At 36.7% G+C, this 17,500-nt stretch overlaps 3 non-coding genes across 3 annotated transcripts; 1 reads left to right on the top strand and 2 right to left on the bottom strand.

The window, feature by feature from the left end:
- Positions 1 to 10,614: 10,614 nt before the first annotated feature.
- TRNAS-GCU (transfer RNA serine (anticodon GCU)) lies at positions 10,615 to 10,702 on the bottom strand. The gene has a single exon. It is a non-coding gene; the product is annotated as a tRNA-Ser (tRNA).
- A 3,614-nt stretch (positions 10,703 to 14,316) lies between these two features.
- Positions 14,317 to 14,404, bottom strand: TRNAS-UGA (transfer RNA serine (anticodon UGA)). Its single transcript has one exon. It is a non-coding gene; the product is annotated as a tRNA-Ser (tRNA).
- An 824-nt stretch (positions 14,405 to 15,228) lies between these two features.
- TRNAG-GCC (transfer RNA glycine (anticodon GCC)) lies at positions 15,229 to 15,299 on the top strand. Its single transcript has one exon. It is a non-coding gene; the product is annotated as a tRNA-Gly (tRNA).
- The last annotated feature ends 2,201 nt before the right edge of the window (positions 15,300 to 17,500 follow it).

The raw sequence follows: 17,500 nt of genomic DNA, 5'->3' as shown, positions 1-17,500 counted from the left end.
TTTCCATGAGATGGTAAATGAAAACGATTAGTCCCACACGAGGTTTGGGAATAAGTGATTGTCTGATAATGAGCAAGGAATATACGTCTTTCTGCTAAAGAGGATCTATTAAACTCATAATTCATTAGATCCTTGTTATCAATGCCAACTAGGTATCATAAGTAAATGGATCCCGGTTGTTCAATCCTTTGATAACCAAGGTCATTCTTTGCTAAAGAGAAATGATCACTATGAGTCAGACTCAATAGAATTGGATCCATTCCAAATAGCGAGAATTAGGATTCTTGATCCCTCTCAATCTCTCTTTCAATTCGAGGATCCAGAGAGGTGTTTTCATAGTCATCTCCGAATATTTGCCATCTCGGAATATTTTCGATTTCATTTTTCTATGATATGTCTTTCTATATGAAAATTGGTTATTTACGATGTACGATGATCCCTGTTAAGCATCCATGGCTGAATGGTTAAAGCGCCCAACTCATAATTGGTAAATTTGCGGGTTCAATTCCTGCTGGATGCACACGAACGGGAACATTCCATAAGTCTATTGGAACTGGCTCTCTATCCATGGAATCTCATCCATCATCCATACATAACGAATTGGTATGGTATATTCATACCATAACATAAGAACAATAAGAACTCGAATTCTTATCGATACTGGAACTCAGAGCATAGGAGGGAAAGTCGATTTATGGATGGAATCAAATACGCAGTATTTACAGAAAAAAGTCTTCGTTTATTGGGAAAGAATCAATATACTTTTAATGTCGAATCGGGATTCACTAAGACAGAAATAAAGCATTGGGTCGAACTCTTCTTTGGTGTTAAGGTGGTAGCTGTGAATAGCCATCGACTACCTGGAAAAGGTAGAAGAATAGGACCTATTCTGGGCCATACAATGCATTACAGACGTATGATCATTACCCTTCAACCGGGTTATTCTATTCCACTTCTAGATAGAGAAAAAAACTAAAGGAGAATACTTAATAATACGGCGAAACATTTATACAAAACACCTATCCCGAGCACACGCAAGGGAACCGTAGACAGGCAAGTGAAATCCAATCCACGAAATAATTTGATCCATGGACGGCACCGTTGTGGTAAAGGTCGTAATTCCAGAGGAATCATTACCGCAAGGCATAGAGGGGGAGGTCATAAGCGCCTATACCGTAAAATAGATTTTCGACGGAATCAAAAAGACATATCTGGTAGAATCGTAACCATAGAATACGACCCTAATCGAAATGCATACATTTGTCTCATACACTATGGGGATGGTGAGAAGAGATATATTTTACATCCCAGAGGGGCTATAATTGGAGATACTATTGTTTCTGGTACAAAAGTTCCTATATCAATGGGAAATGCCCTACCTTTGAGTGCGGTTTGAACTATTGATTTACGTAATTGGAAGTAACCAATTAGGTTTACGACGAAACCTAGAAATCGATCACTGATCCAATTTGACTACCTCTACGGGATAGACCTCAACAGAAAACTGTTGAGTAACGGCAGCAAGTGATTGAGTTCAGTAGTTCCTCATAGAAAATTATTGGCTCTAGAGATATGGTAATATGGAGAAGACAAAATTGTTTGAAGCACGCACAGAACCGGAAGCGCCCCTTGTTTCAAAGAGAGGAGGACGGGTTATTCACATTTAATTTGATGGTCAGAGGCAAATTGAAAGCTAAGCAGTGGTAATTAAGACCCCCGGGGGAAAATAGGGATGTCTCCTACGTTACCCATAATATGTGGAAGTATCGACGTAATTTCATAGAGTCATTCGATCTGAATGCTACATGAAGAACATAAGCCAGATGACGGAACGCAGAGACCTAGGATGTAGAAGATCATAACATGAGCGATTCGGCAGATTTGGATTCCTTTCCTATATATCCACTCATGTGGTACTTCATCATATGATTCATATAAGATCCATCTGTCTAGAGATCGTCATATACATCTAGAAAGCCGTATGCTTTGGAAGAAGCTTGTACAGTTTGGGAAGGGGTTTTTTGAGAGAAAAGAAGAATCTACTTCAACCGATATGCCCTTAGGCACGGCCATGCATAACATAGAAATCACACGTGGAAGGGGTGGGCAATTAGCTAGAGCAGCAGGTGCTGTAGCGAAACTCATTGCAAAAGAGGGTAAATCGGCCACTTTAAGATTACCATCTGGGGAGGTCCGTTTAGTATCCCAAAACTGCTTAGCAACAGTCGGACAAGTGGGTAATGTTGGGGTGAACCAAAAAAGTTTGGGTAGAGCCGGATCTAAGTGTTGGCTAGGTAAACGCCCCGTAGTAAGAGGGGTAGTTATGAACCCTGTGGACCACCCCCATGGGGGCGGTGAAGGGAAAGCTCCCATTGGTAGAAAAAAACCCACAACCCCTTGGGGTTATCCTGCGCTTGGAAGAAGAACTAGGAAAAGGAAAAAATATAGCGATAGTTTTATTCTTCGTCGCCGTAAGTAAATACGTAACTAGGAATATGGAAAATTGCATTTTTGGAATTTGCAATAATGCGATGGGCGAACGACGGGAATTGAACCCGCGCATGGTGGATTCACAATCCACTGCCTTGATCCACTTGGCTACATCCGCCCCTTATCCAGCTAAAGGATTTTTTGCTTTTTTCCATTGATCATTATTCTATTTATTCTGACCTCCGTACTTCGATCGAGATATTGGACATAGAATGCCACTCTTTAAAAAGGAAAAAAGGAGTAATCAGCTGTGACACGAAAAAAAACGAATCCTTTTGTAGCTCATCATTTATTGGCAAAGATAGAAAAGGTCAATATGAAGGAGGAGAAAGAAACAATAGTAACGTGGTCCCGGGCATCTAGCATTCTACCCACAATGGTTGGCCATACAATCGCGATTCATAATGGAAAGGAACATATACCTATTTACATAACAAATCCTATGGTAGGTCGCAAATTGGGGGAATTCGTGCCTACTCGGCATTTCACGAGTTATGAAAATGCAAGAAAGGATACTAAATCTCGTCGTTAACTGAATTCTGAATAGAAAGATTAAGAAGAAAAAAAAGATTCAAAATAAAGACAGAAATACCCAATATCTTGCTAGAACAAGATATTGGGTATTTCTGTCTTTTCTTTCTTCAAAAATTCTTATATGTTAGCAGAAAAACCTTATCCATTAATAGATGGAACTTCAACAGCAGCTAAGTCTAGAGGGAAGTTGTGAGCATTACGTTCGTGCATTACTTCCATACCAAGGTTAGCACGGTTGATGATATCAGCCCAAGTATTAATAACGCGACCTTGACTATCAACTACAGATTGGTTGAAATTGAAACCATTTAGGTTGAAAGCCATAGTACTAATACCTAAAGCAGTGAACCAGATTCCTACTACAGGCCAAGCAGCCAAGAAGAAGTGTAAAGAACGAGAGTTGTTGAAACTAGCATATTGGAAGATTAATCGGCCAAAATAACCATGAGCAGCCACAATATTATAAGTTTCTTCCTCTTGACCAAATTTGTAACCCTCATTAGCAGATTCATTTTCAGTAGTTTCCCTGATCAAACTAGAGGTTACCAAGGAACCATGCATAGCACTGAATAGGGAACCGCCGAATACACCAGCTACACCTAACATGTGGAATGGATGCATAAGGATGTTGTGCTCTGCCTGGAATACAATCATAAAGTTGAAAGTACCAGAGATTCCTAAAGGCATACCATCAGAAAAGCTTCCTTGACCAATAGGGTAAATCAAGAAAACAGCAGTAGCAGCTGCAACAGGAGCTGAATATGCAACAGCAATCCAAGGACGCATACCCAGACGGAAACTAAGTTCCCACTCACGACCCATATAACAAGCTACACCAAGTAAGAAGTGTAGAACAATTAGCTCATAAGGACCACCATTGTATAACCACTCATCAACAGATGCAGCTTCCCAAATTGGGTAAAAGTGCAATCCGATCGCCGCAGAAGTAGGGATAATAGCACCAGAGATAATATTGTTTCCATAAAGTAAAGAACCAGAAACAGGCTCACGAATACCATCAATATCTACTGGAGGGGCAGCGATGAAGGCGATAATAAATACAGAAGTTGCGGTCAATAAGGTAGGGATCATCAAAACACCGAACCATCCGATGTAAAGACGATTTTCAGTGCTAGTTATCCAGTTGCAGAAGCGACCCCACAGGCTTGTACTTTCGCGTCTCTCTAAAATTGCAGTCATGGTAAGATCTTGGTTTATTCAAATTGCAAGGACTCCCAAGCACACGTATTAACTAGAATATAGATAATAGAAGGCTTGTTATTTAACAGTATAACATAGACTATATACCAATGTCAACCAAGTCAGCCCAAAGATTAGCTATCCATATAACTAAATTAACCAAACCAATAATTTTGTATTTGTAAATGAAGTGAGTCAAAGTTTTTAACTTTGATGAGTCTTTTCTATATGGGTTGCCCGGGACTCGAACCCGGAACTAGTCGGATGGAGTAGATAATTCTTCCTTGTTACAATAGAGAAAAATCCCTCCCCAAATCGTGCTTGCATTTTTCATTGCACACGACTTTCCCTATGTAGAAATAGCCAATTTCTATTCCAAAGAGGAAGTTCTACTAATTTTTTTAATTAGTAACTTGATTCACCTACTCTTTATTATAATAAAAAGAACATTTCAGAATGAAAAATAGAAAAGTTTTTTCTTGATCATTTATCAACCCTTTCCTGTTTCTTAATTTCGTCTAATGATTAATTAAGAGGGTTGACCAGGTCATTGATACGTATAATATCCAAATACCAAATACGCTCAGTGTGTGATCCACAGAAAGAAAAAAGAGTTGTTTTGGTGAACATCAAAGAAAAAACTTGCTCTTCTTCCATAAAAAATTCTTCTAAAAATGCCGAACCCAATCGTTGCATAAAAGTTCGTACCGTGCTTTTATGTTTCCGAGCTAAAGTTCTAGCGCATGAAAGTCGAAGTATATACTTTAGTCGATACAAAGTCCGTTTTTTCGAAGATCCACTATGATAATGAAAAAGATTTCTACATATCCGACCAAATCGATCAAGAATATCCCAATCTGATAAATCTGTCCAAATGGGTTTACTAATAGGATGCCCCGATCCAGTACAAAATTGAGCTTTTGATAAGTATCCTATGAGGAGAGTAGCGGGGACTATGGTATCGAATTTTTTCATTCGAGTATCTATTAGAAATGACTTCTCCAGCATTTGATTCCTTACTAACAAAGAACTTTTTGGTACACTTGAAAGGTACCCCATAAAATCGAAGCAAGAGTTTGCTAATTGGTTTATATGGATTCTTCGCGGCTGAGTCCAAAAACAGAAATAATATTGCCAGAAATTGATAAGGTAGCATTTCCATTTCTTCTTCAAAAAAAAAGTGCCTTTTGATGCAAGAATTGCCTTTCCTTGATATCGAACATAATGCATAAGAGGATCCATAAAGAACCATAGGGTTTTCCGAGAAAAACCAGGGTACATTATCCCAAAATGTTCCATCTTCCTAGAAAAGTGGATTCGTTCCAGAAAAGTTCCAGAAGATGCTAATGGTAAGCAAGAAGATTGTTTACGAAGAAACAACAAAAAAAATTCATATTCTGATACATAAGAGTTATATAGGAATCGAAACAGTCTTTTATTTTCTTTTTGAAAATAAAAAATGGATTTCATTGAAGTAATAAAACTATTCCAATTCGAATAATAGTTGAGAAAGAATCGCAATAAATGCAAAGATGGAACATCTTGGATACGGTATTGAAGGAGTTGAACCAGGATTTCCAAATGGATAGGATAGGGTATTTCTATATGTGATAGATAATCCAAATGCAAAAATTTGTCTTCTAAAAAGGGAAATATTGAATGAATAGAGCGTAAATTCTGAAACTTTGGTATTTCTTTTTCTTTCGGACAAAATAATTCCCGTAGCGAGAATGGGATTTCCACAACGATCGCAAACCCTTCAGATAGAATCTGAGAATAAAACTCAGAATAAAAATAATTTTTGTAATCCAATAATCGATCTTGGTTAGGATGATTAACCGAGTTATCCAAAAAATTCTGCTGATACATTCGAATAATTAAACGTTTCACAAGTAGTGAACTAAATTTCTTGTTATTACAACTAACAACTATTTCCACAGGTTCAGAACCATTTAATCCATAATGGTGGGCAAATGCATAAATATATTCCTGAAAGAGAAGTGGGTAGACAAAGTATTGTTGACGAGATTTATGTTTTTCTGAATACCCTTCGAATTTTTCCATTTGTATTTCTACTTGAATCAGAGAGAAGAAGCATTTCTCGGTTTATCGAATGATGATACATAGTGCAATATGGTCAGAACAGGGTGTTGCATTTTTAATACAAACCCTGGAAAGAAAGGGAGTCTAATCCACAGATCTTTTTCTGCTCCTTTTCTACCCAATTAGTTTATGTTTGTTCTAATTAAAAAAAAAGAACAGAACAAGTTTTTTATTTTTGCAGGCCAATCGCTCTTTTGACTTTGGAATACAGCCTCTTTATCAATATACTGCTTCTTTTACACATTCAATCCATAACATCCCTTATTCAATCCATAATCAAGAATAATTAGGATTTCTAAAAAAAAAAGAAAAAATAAAGGGTCCACTCATAGGAAAACCCAACCTTTCCCCGCATCCGGCACTAATCTATTTTTAACGTCTAATTAGAGCGGGGAATCATTCCAATTAGGAAGTTCAGCTCGTTGCTTTTTATTTTACCAGAATTGGAGCCAGGCTCTATCCATTTATTCATTAGACCCAGAAAATCGTAATTTTGGATTCCATTCAAAAAAGATTGATTTTATTACGACATGCTATTTTTTCCATTCATTACCTTTGAGGATCAGTCGTGGTCTTCTAGACTCTACCAAGAGTCTGGACGAATTTGTTGTTTCATCCAAATGTGTAAAAGATCATAGTCGCACTTAAAAGCCGAGTACTCTACCATTGAGTTAGCAACCCAGATAAAAAAAGGATCTTAGATACGATCGAAATCCAAAAATCAATGGAATTACACCGCGCGCTTCTGTCAAAACATTGAACTAGCAAGACATCAAAAGATTTTTTTATCGACCATGAAAAACACTCAAATGCCAAAACGAACAGGTCCGGTTAAATTCCACTAAAGTAAAGTTAAAAAAAGAGCGACCCTAATCACGATGGCCAAATTCTCCTTATTTTTAGCGATTTTTATTAAAAAAAAATATATATTATATTGTATGAGAATACATGCAAGAGGAACACCCTTATCATTTGAGCGAAGTGTAGGCGGAAAAATTGAATATGGAGTGAGGATAAAGAGACCCATCTATCTACAAATTCTATTTGTTCAATAGACCTTTGTCAATGGAAATACAATGGTAAGAAAACAAATTAGATAGAAAAAGTAAATAAAATAGGGGCTTATGTTGAATTGGCACGATATAATATAAATCCAAATAGGATTAAAAAAGAGGTAAATTGTGTCTAAATAATTAGACAACTAGGAATACTAATAATCTTCTCCTATCCTACTTTTTGATTCATTTAGTTCTTCAATTAACTCAAAGTTCTTTCTTTTTCTTTAAAGAATTCCGCCTTCCTTAAAATATCATAAACAGTTCTTGTTGGTTGAGCACCCTTTTCAAGGAAATAGAGAATAGCTGGAACATTTAAACAAGTTTGATTCTTTATCGGATCATAAAAACCTACTTTTTGAAGATCTCTTCCTTCTCTTCGAGATCGAACATCAATTGCAACGATTCGATAGACAGCTTATTGGGATAGATGTAGATAAACAACGCCCCCCCCTAGAAACGTATAGGAGGTTTTCTCCTCATACGGCTCGAGAAAATGATTCGAATTTCTGTCGATAATAATAGAAATTAGACTATGACGTGCATTAATTTCCTTACAGAAAAAACAAATTTCATTTATACTCATGACTCAAGTGGGCTAATTTTGCCTGACAAACTTCGAAGGCAAAATCCTTCCAAAATTTTTGAGTCGTCTTTAAACTCTTTTCTTTGTCTCATTTCGAACGAATTGACTTTTATTCCTTATTCTGATCCAACTCTGTTGTTGAGACAATTGAAAATTGTGTTTACTTGTTCTGGAATCCTTTATCTTTGATTTGTGAAATCCTTGGGTTTAGACATTACTTCGGGAATTCCTATTTTTTTCTTTCAAAAGAGTAGCAACATACCCTTTTTTCTTATTTCCTTCGATAAAGCATTTATCTCTTCTATAGAAATCTAATAAGAGGGATTGATTCTGATATACTTTTATTGGACTTTATTCTTATTTTAACCTTTCGATTTATTTCTATATTAAGGATAGACTGACAAAGTTGGCCTAATTTATTAGTTTTCACTAACCCTAGATTCTTTCCCTTGATAAAAAAAATTCTGTCCTCTCGAGCTCCATCGTGTACTATGTTACTTAAACCCAGCGCAAATTTGGTTCGGAACGAATAGAACAGGCTATGTCGAGCCAAGAGCATTTTCATTACTATGGAAAATGATGGATAGAAAAATCCACAATCGATCATGTCCTTCAAGTCGCACGTTGCTTTCTACCACATCGTTTTAAACGAAGTTTTACCATAACAAACATTCCTCTTTTCATTGCAAAGTGGTATAGAGAATTGATCCAATATGGATGGAATCATGAATAGTCATTGGTTTAGTTTTTTTATACTAATTAAAACTTGCTATCTATGGAGCAATATGGATAAAAGAAAGTAAGTATTTATCCGGGAAGCCTCCGCCAAGATCCAATTTATTTAAACCCATATTAAAATTCTATCATATGAATGAAACATAGTTTGAAAAAGACGACTAAACAAGTTTGCTTAAAACTTATTTATTCTTAAATTTCCACCCTCAACGGATGGCTCGAGATGATCAATCTTGAAGTGAGAAAAGAAGGATTGACTCTTCCTCAATAAATAAACTATCAACCTCCAAAAAAGTTTAATTAATTTAATTACTAGAATTAGAATTCTAGTAGTAATATATTTTTTCAGTACCAAAAACAATTAACTATAATAACTAAATAAACTATTCCAATGAAAAGATTGAAAGTTTTTGGTAGTTATAGAATTCTCGTACTTCTTCAACTCGAATACCAAAAGGAAGAAAAAAATATGACTAAGTGATTTTATTTTATAGTAGAGGCATATCCTGAATGTGCTTGATAGATCCCATTTTTTCATGAAAATAAAGATAGTCAATTTGACTGGACTTAAGACTTTATTATGTTTTCTGAGAAAGAATAAGATATCATTATTCTCTTTAATAAACTTTTGTCTCGTACGGAATACTATATGATTTCACCGTTTGTTTCATCAGAAACAATCTGGGACGGAAGGATTCGAACCTCCGAGTAACGGGACCAAAACCCGCTGCCTTACCACTTGGCCACGCCCCATTTCGGGTTTTATGCGACACTAATAAACACTAGTATGTTTATTTGTTATTCGTCAATACCATTTCAATTACATAAAAAAGGAGGGATATTCTCTTGCTAGTATTCTACACATGCGGATAATATAGAATCAAAAAAATGCATTGATCATTACATGGAATTCTATTAAGATATTATATGAAAGTCGAATTTATTCCACTCTCATTTGAGAGTGCAAATACAAGGAGGTATTTTGTGTTTGGGAAAGTCCGAAGAAAAAAGATTTTGAATCTGCCTTTTCCTTCTTTCCCTTAAAAAAATAACTCAAGAAAAATCCAATTATTTACTCTACAAGAATGAAATGCTTGTTATGCCTAATATACTTAGTTTAACCTGTATCTGTTTTAATTCTGTTCTTTATCCTACTAGTTTTTTCTTTGCCAAATTACCCGAAGCTTATGCTATTTTCAATCCAATCGTGGATATTATGCCTGTTATACCTCTATTCTTTTTTCTATTAGCCTTTGTTTGGCAAGCTGCTGTAAGTTTTCGATGAAATCTTTAGTACTCTGTATGCCAAATTGAATGATGTGTTCATTCCAAAAAAATTTAAAAATGGGTAAAAGCCGAGAAGTTTTATATTTTTATATTATGAACCTTCGATTCTAAAATTTAAATTCTTCTACATTGAATGGGTAGCTACAGCAATAAATTTGGATCAGCCTTTCTACTCCCCTGCACCTAGGTTGAGCAGGTACCTAAAGGTACCTACACAATACCTAACCACCTAACCCTATTTTTGCTATTGATAAGAGTGCTTATTATAAAAGAATTCTTGCAATTTTTTTCAAGAATTCTTTTTTGCATTTTTAGGTATAAAAAAAAAACCATCCTAGTGGATCCGTGTGGTAAGGAAAAACTGGTAATCTATTCCTTAAAAAAAAATCTTGGAGATTATGTAATGCTTACTCTCAAACTTTTTGTTTATACAGTAGTGATATTCTTTGTTTCACTCTTTATCTTTGGATTCTTATCTAATGACCCAGGACGGAATCCTGGACGCGAGGAGTAAAAATTCAGTTTTTTTTTTTTCTTATTGGATTTGTTTCGTACATTTATCTATGAGAAAATCCGGGGGTCAGAATTCTTTCCAATTCGAAAGTCCCAAATGATCCAAGGGAGCGGAAAGAGAGGGATTCGAACCCTCGGTACAAAAAAATTGTACAACGGATTAGCAATCCGCCGCTTTAGTCCACTCAGCCATCTCTCCACGTTCCAAAGCGAAAGGTTTCCGTGATATGATATAGGCAAGAAATAAGAAATAACGGTTGCAAAAAACCCCCTTTTTTTCTTTCAAAAGTCTATAAAAATTATATTGCCAATTCCATTTTAATTATATTCTTTTTTCTTAATGTTAATAAAAAAAGAAGAAAATTCTTGTTTTTTCTTTCTAAAAATCGATATTGGCCGAGAGACAATCAAATAGATTTTCTCTTTAGCGGGCATTTCCATATAGGACTTGTTATAATTATAATAAAACAAGCAGGTTATATAAAAAAAAAACGCTTTTTTTTGTCGATTATTTATCAAGAAAGCAAAAAGGGTTCTTATCAAATCCACCATAAAATTGGAAAGAAGCATAAAGTAAGTAGACCTGACTCCTTTAATGATGCCTCTATCCGCTATTCTGATATATAAATTCGATGTAGATGAAATTGTATAAGCGAATTTTTTTTATTTCCTTAGACTTAGACCGCGCAAGACAAGAATTTTTCGCTATTTACGATTTCATATTCTTGTTACTAGATGTTCTATAGGAATAAGAAGAAATCGCAACTCCTTTGCGCTACACATAAAATTGGATTTCGAAGGTCCATTTTTTTTTTTCAGAATCCTCTATTTTAGTTCTTCCACCCATGCAATAGAGAGGGAATGGGAAAAGAAGGGTTACTTTTATTTTCATTTTTCCCTTAAAAGATAGACTTTGAAATAGGAGTCTTGGAATAATGCTGAATTCAAAGGTTTATTTCTTTCTATAGTATAAGAAAAACAATTTATTTCTATTTCTATAGTATAAGAAAAACAAATAGTATAAGAAAAACAAATCGAATCAAATTCATGGATTTACCACGACCTCGGTTGTGACTGTGACTCCATAGATAAAAATGGGAAATTTCTCTCTTCGAGACCATTGAAAAAGGGCATTGAACGACAAAGAAATCGTCCACAGATAATAAAACTATCATATGCCTTGGAAAGTGATATGAGGTGCTCGGAAATGGTTGAAGTAATTGAATAGGAGGATCACTATGACTATAGCCCTTGGTAGAATTCCTAAAGAAGAAAATGATCTATTTGATACTATGGATGACTGGTTACGAAGGGACCGTTTCGTTTTTGTAGGATGGTCTGGCCTATTGCTCTTTCCTTGTGCTTATTTCGCTTTAGGGGGTTGGTTTACAGGGACAACTTTTGTAACTTCTTGGTATACCCATGGATTGGCTAGTTCCTATTTGGAAGGTTGTAATTTCTTAACCGCAGCAGTTTCTACCCCTGCCAATAGTTTAGCACACTCTTTGTTGCTACTATGGGGGCCCGAAGCACAAGGAGATTTTACTCGTTGGTGTCAATTAGGCGGTCTATGGACTTTTGTAGCTCTCCACGGGGCTTTTGCACTAATAGGTTTCATGTTACGCCAATTTGAACTTGCTCGGTCTGTTCAATTGCGGCCTTATAATGCAATCTCATTCTCTGGTCCAATTGCTGTTTTTGTTTCTGTATTCCTTATTTATCCACTGGGGCAATCTGGTTGGTTCTTTGCGCCGAGTTTTGGCGTAGCAGCGATATTTCGATTCATCCTTTTCTTCCAAGGATTTCATAATTGGACGTTGAACCCATTTCATATGATGGGAGTTGCCGGAGTATTAGGTGCGGCTCTGCTATGCGCTATTCATGGAGCGACCGTAGAAAACACTCTATTTGAGGACGGTGATGGTGCAAATACCTTCCGTGCTTTTAACCCAACTCAAGCTGAAGAAACTTATTCCATGGTCACTGCTAACCGCTTTTGGTCCCAAATCTTTGGTGTTGCTTTTTCCAATAAACGTTGGTTACATTTCTTTATGCTATTTGTACCCGTCACCGGTTTATGGATGAGTGCTATTGGCGTAGTTGGCTTGGCTCTGAACTTACGTGCCTATGACTTTGTTTCCCAGGAAATCCGTGCAGCGGAAGATCCTGAATTTGAGACTTTCTACACCAAAAATATTCTTTTAAACGAGGGTATTCGTGCGTGGATGGCAGCTCAGGATCAGCCTCATGAAAATCTTATATTCCCTGAGGAGGTTCTACCACGTGGAAACGCTCTTTAATGGAACTTTCGTTTTAGCTGGTCGTGACCAAGAAACCACCGGCTTTGCTTGGTGGGCTGGGAATGCCAGACTTATCAATTTGTCCGGTAAACTGCTTGGAGCTCATGTAGCCCATGCCGGATTAATCGTATTCTGGGCCGGAGCAATGAACCTATTTGAAGTGGCCCATTTCGTACCAGAAAAGCCCATGTATGAACAAGGGTTGATTTTACTTCCACACTTAGCTACTCTAGGTTGGGGAGTAGGGCCAGGGGGGGAAGTTCTAGATACTTTTCCGTACTTTGTATCTGGCGTACTTCACCTAATTTCCTCCGCAGTCTTAGGCTTCGGTGGCATTTATCACGCGCTTCTGGGACCCGAGACTCTTGAGGAATCTTTTCCATTCTTTGGTTATGTCTGGAAAGATAGAAATAAAATGACTACAATTTTGGGTATTCACTTAATTTTGTTAGGTCTAGGTGCTTTTCTTCTAGTACTCAAGGCTCTTTATTTTGGCGGTGTATATGATACCTGGGCCCCTGGGGGGGGAGATGTAAGAAAAATTACCAATTTGACCCTTAGCCCCAGTGTTATATTTGGTTATTTACTAAAATCTCCTTTTGGTGGAGAAGGGTGGATTGTTAGTGTAGATGATTTAGAAGATATAATTGGTGGGCATGTATGGTTGGGTTTTATTTGTGTATTTGGCGGAATTTGGCATATTTTAACCAAACCCTTCGCATGGGCTCGCCGTGCATTTGTATGGTCTGGAGAAGCTTACTTGTCTTATAGTTTAGCTGCTTTATCTGTCTTTGGTTTTATCGCTTGTTGTTTTGTATGGTTCAATAATACAGCTTATCCGAGTGAGTTTTATGGACCCACCGGGCCAGAAGCTTCTCAAGCTCAAGCATTTACTTTTCTAGTTAGAGACCAGCGTCTTGGAGCTAATGTGGGATCCGCTCAAGGACCCACAGGTTTAGGTAAATATCTAATGCGTTCCCCAACTGGGGAGGTTATCTTTGGAGGGGAAACTATGCGTTTTTGGGACCTTCGTGCTCCATGGTTAGAACCTCTAAGGGGCCCCAACGGTTTGGACTTGAGTAGGTTGAAAAAAGACATACAACCTTGGCAAGAACGACGCTCAGCAGAATATATGACCCACGCTCCTTTAGGCTCTTTAAATTCCGTGGGTGGCGTAGCTACCGAGATCAATGCAGTTAATTATGTCTCTCCTAGAAGTTGGTTATCAACTTCTCATTTTGTTCTAGGATTCTTCTTTTTTGTGGGCCATTTATGGCATGCAGGAAGAGCCCGAGCTGCTGCAGCAGGTTTTGAAAAGGGAATCGATCGTGATTTGGAACCTGTTCTTTACATGAACCCTCTTAACTAAGATTTTCTTATTTATACCTGTTCTACTTTTTTTCTGTTCTGGCTCGGTTATTCCATCTAGCCGAGCCATTCATTCCTTTTTATGAAAGAAAGATAAGGGACAGAAAAAAAAAAATGAAAGAAACAAACGTATTCAATAAGCAAAAGGAGAGAGAGGGATTCGAACCCTCGATAGTTCCTAGAACTATACCGGTTTTCAAGACCGGAGCTATCAACCACTCAGCCATCTCTCCACAGCCTAATCCTTATTTTACTCCTACAAATAGAACATAGCCATATAAAAAATAAAAAGATTTATTAGCCTCTAGAAAGATATCAGATACAAGTTCCTTTTCGATATATCTCTGTATACTGTATACACGGATACAGGATCCGCTATACCCGCTTGTGAAATAAAGAGTAAATAATCTCTTCTCACCCCCATATCCAAATAAAAAAGCGGTTTAAGTAATAAATTTGAATTAAAGAGAAGAATCAATGGATTCATGATTAAACCCCTCCTACTTCTTGTATTTTTTTACAATTTTGGTTTAAGTGAGGGATCAAATATGTAGTCAACTTTATTTGATGGTAGCTTGGAGGATTAGAAATATGACTATTGCTTTCCAATTAGCTGTTTTTGCATTAATTGCGACTTCCTCAGTCTTAGTAATTAGTGTACCCCTTGTATTTGCTTCTCCTGATGGTTGGTCAAATAATAAAAATGTTGTATTTTCCGGTACATCGTTATGGATTGGACTAGTCTTTCTCGTAGCTATTCTGAATTCTCTCATTTCTTAAATTAAATTTGGTTAATATTTATTAACCCCATAAAAAAGAAATAATAAAGGCCATTTCTTCTAAAAAATTAGAATAGTGAGACGTATTAAAACGCAATTTGCGTTCCGAATTGCTAGCTCTTCTCTTTCAGTATTATGAAATTCCATTCCCATTAGAATATTCATTCACAGATAATAAAAAAAGGAAAACTCTAATATAATAGAAAATGAAATGAAACGGTCGACCCAGACATAGAAGGTCGACCCAGGCGGATATACGCTATAAAATATATACCGTAGCGAGCGTAGTTCAATGGTAAAATATCTCCTTGCCAAGGAGAAGATACGGGTTCGATTCCCGCCGCTCGCCCGCTTAATTTATCAAAGTACTATGATAAAAAGTTTAGTCTAGTTAACTGTTTAACTACTTATATTAAATTAAGTATTAATTAGGTGTTAGTCTAGTGCCGTATCCCTTACTATCTTACCCTTCCTTTGCATCCCACTCAAAAAAAGAGGGCGCTCCGGAGGCAGAAATAGAACTCGCCAACAGAGCTCCAAAAATTGGGTATTAACTGAGACAAACAACGGGCAAACTTTTTTTAAAGGGAAGAGAGAGGTAGACTGTCCCTTTCGTTTCATTTTTATTTTCTGCAGGGTAGGGAGAAGCCTTGCGCCTTCTTTTTTTGAAGGCAAGTGACTTCGCAAACTGCTCAATTTTGCCCTCTAGGGCCGGGAACTAATGAATAAAAAAGGGTTGGATACGCCCCTCTACCATATCTAGAGAAATAGAATAGTCCTTTTATACAGACTGCTAAGTGCGGAGACGGGAATCGAACCCGTGACCTCAAGGTTATGAGCCTCGTGAGCTACCAAACTGCTCTACTCCGCTCTGGAGTACCAGAAACTGGTGGACAAAAAAGGCTTGAATACAAGCCTCTAACATGTCTAGACAAAGAGAATACTCCTTTTATACAGAATGGAGCGGGTAGCGGGAATCGAACCCGCATCGTTAGCTTGGAAGGCTAGGGGTTATAGTCGACGTTGGTTGATTATTTTTAACGTCTCTAATTCAAAACCGAACATGAAATTTTGATTTCATTCGGCTCCTTTATGGATATTCTCACCACTTAACATCTATGTCAGCTTTTCTATTTGAATGGAACCAAAGCTCTCCGCTTTCTAGATGATCCTTATAGAGTAGGAGATAGAAATTCTATCTAAATCCATCTAATCTACTTACTTCGTTCCCTAATTTCATTCAAGAGATCCTGAGGAAAAGAATTGGGTTTCCACCGAGCTTAAACAATATGCGGATGGTTCTAGTAAACCAAAACTATCGTTTTTTAGCTATTTGGCTTCCTTATTCCTTATTTTAAGAAGATTTAGTTACGATTGGAAATCAACTTTTTTGTATCTTCATCCATAGATCCTTTACTCATATTTTCAAAATTGGAATACTTAATCCAATGCAAAATTATGCTTCGCGACTCTGTACTCATAATCCTATTTTTATTTTGGATGCAATTTAAATTAGTCTTTGGATACAAATCGCCAGAATGTATATTCTTCCTCAATATGCTATTGAGAGGAAAAGGATTTAATCCTTTATAAGAACTAAAGTTTTCATCGGAATATAAAAATAAAAAACTTAAGGATGCCTTAAGTATATCATTTCAAATTCAGTTATTATATAGAACGAATCACACTTTTACCACTAAACTATACCCGCTACATTGTAGATTATGGTATAAATGGTACCCTTTGTCAAGGATAGCCATTTGACAAGAAGGCTAATTCCCCCTTATTGAATCAGATGGAGAAGGTTCATGACACTGAGCCGTTGGTACTTCTACTTCGATCGCTCGCCTTTACTTTAGGATTTAGATAGCCCCTCTGGTCTGTAAAAAAAATCTTTTCTTACCATGCTAATAGCGCCTGAACCAAATGTATTTATTTTGATTAGGATCCTATTCTACGGTTACGACTACAATAATAATTATTTACTTTGCAAGGACGTAAGTGTGTCAGACTGCTAAATTGTTTTATTATTCCTACAATATAAACTAGGGGATATAGGGGGTAACACTGTCCCTATAAATTCCTTTTTCCTTTTCTTTTTTGTCCAGAATTGAACAAAAAAGAAATTATGGAAGATGTTTTCTTCCCCCATTAAGTCCGAGCCATAGAGTAAGAGTGAGATGAGTTTTCCAAATTCATCATAGACTTTCCCTATGGCTTGATAGAAGTAAGCAGCAAAGAGTCGTAACTTAAAGAAAAAAACGGACAGGGCCGACAGATTTACCTGATGTAAAGAAGATCCTAAAAGTCTCTGATTAGTCGACTCTCTCCATTTAACACTTTCCTCTCTCTCCTTTTTTCCACTGACTCAATTCTAGTTTATTAGATTCTTGTTTAAAAGAATGAAAAAAGTTCAATAGAACTAAGAACACATAAAAAATAGCATAGAGGATCAAGGCCATTACCAAAAGTTCCTCCCAAGGATCCTATATCCTATTGGGTATCTGTTCCCCGCCTTTTCCCGCTAGGATCGGAAATCTTATATTTTCC

This window comes from Aegilops tauschii, unplaced genomic scaffold (assembly GCF_002575655.3).
Source record: "Aegilops tauschii subsp. strangulata cultivar AL8/78 unplaced genomic scaffold, Aet v6.0 ptg000803l_obj, whole genome shotgun sequence".
Lineage (NCBI taxonomy): Eukaryota > Viridiplantae > Streptophyta > Magnoliopsida > Poales > Poaceae > Aegilops > Aegilops tauschii.
Note: the sequence above shows the minus strand (reverse complement) of the source record. Positions and strands in the feature narration are given on the sequence as shown.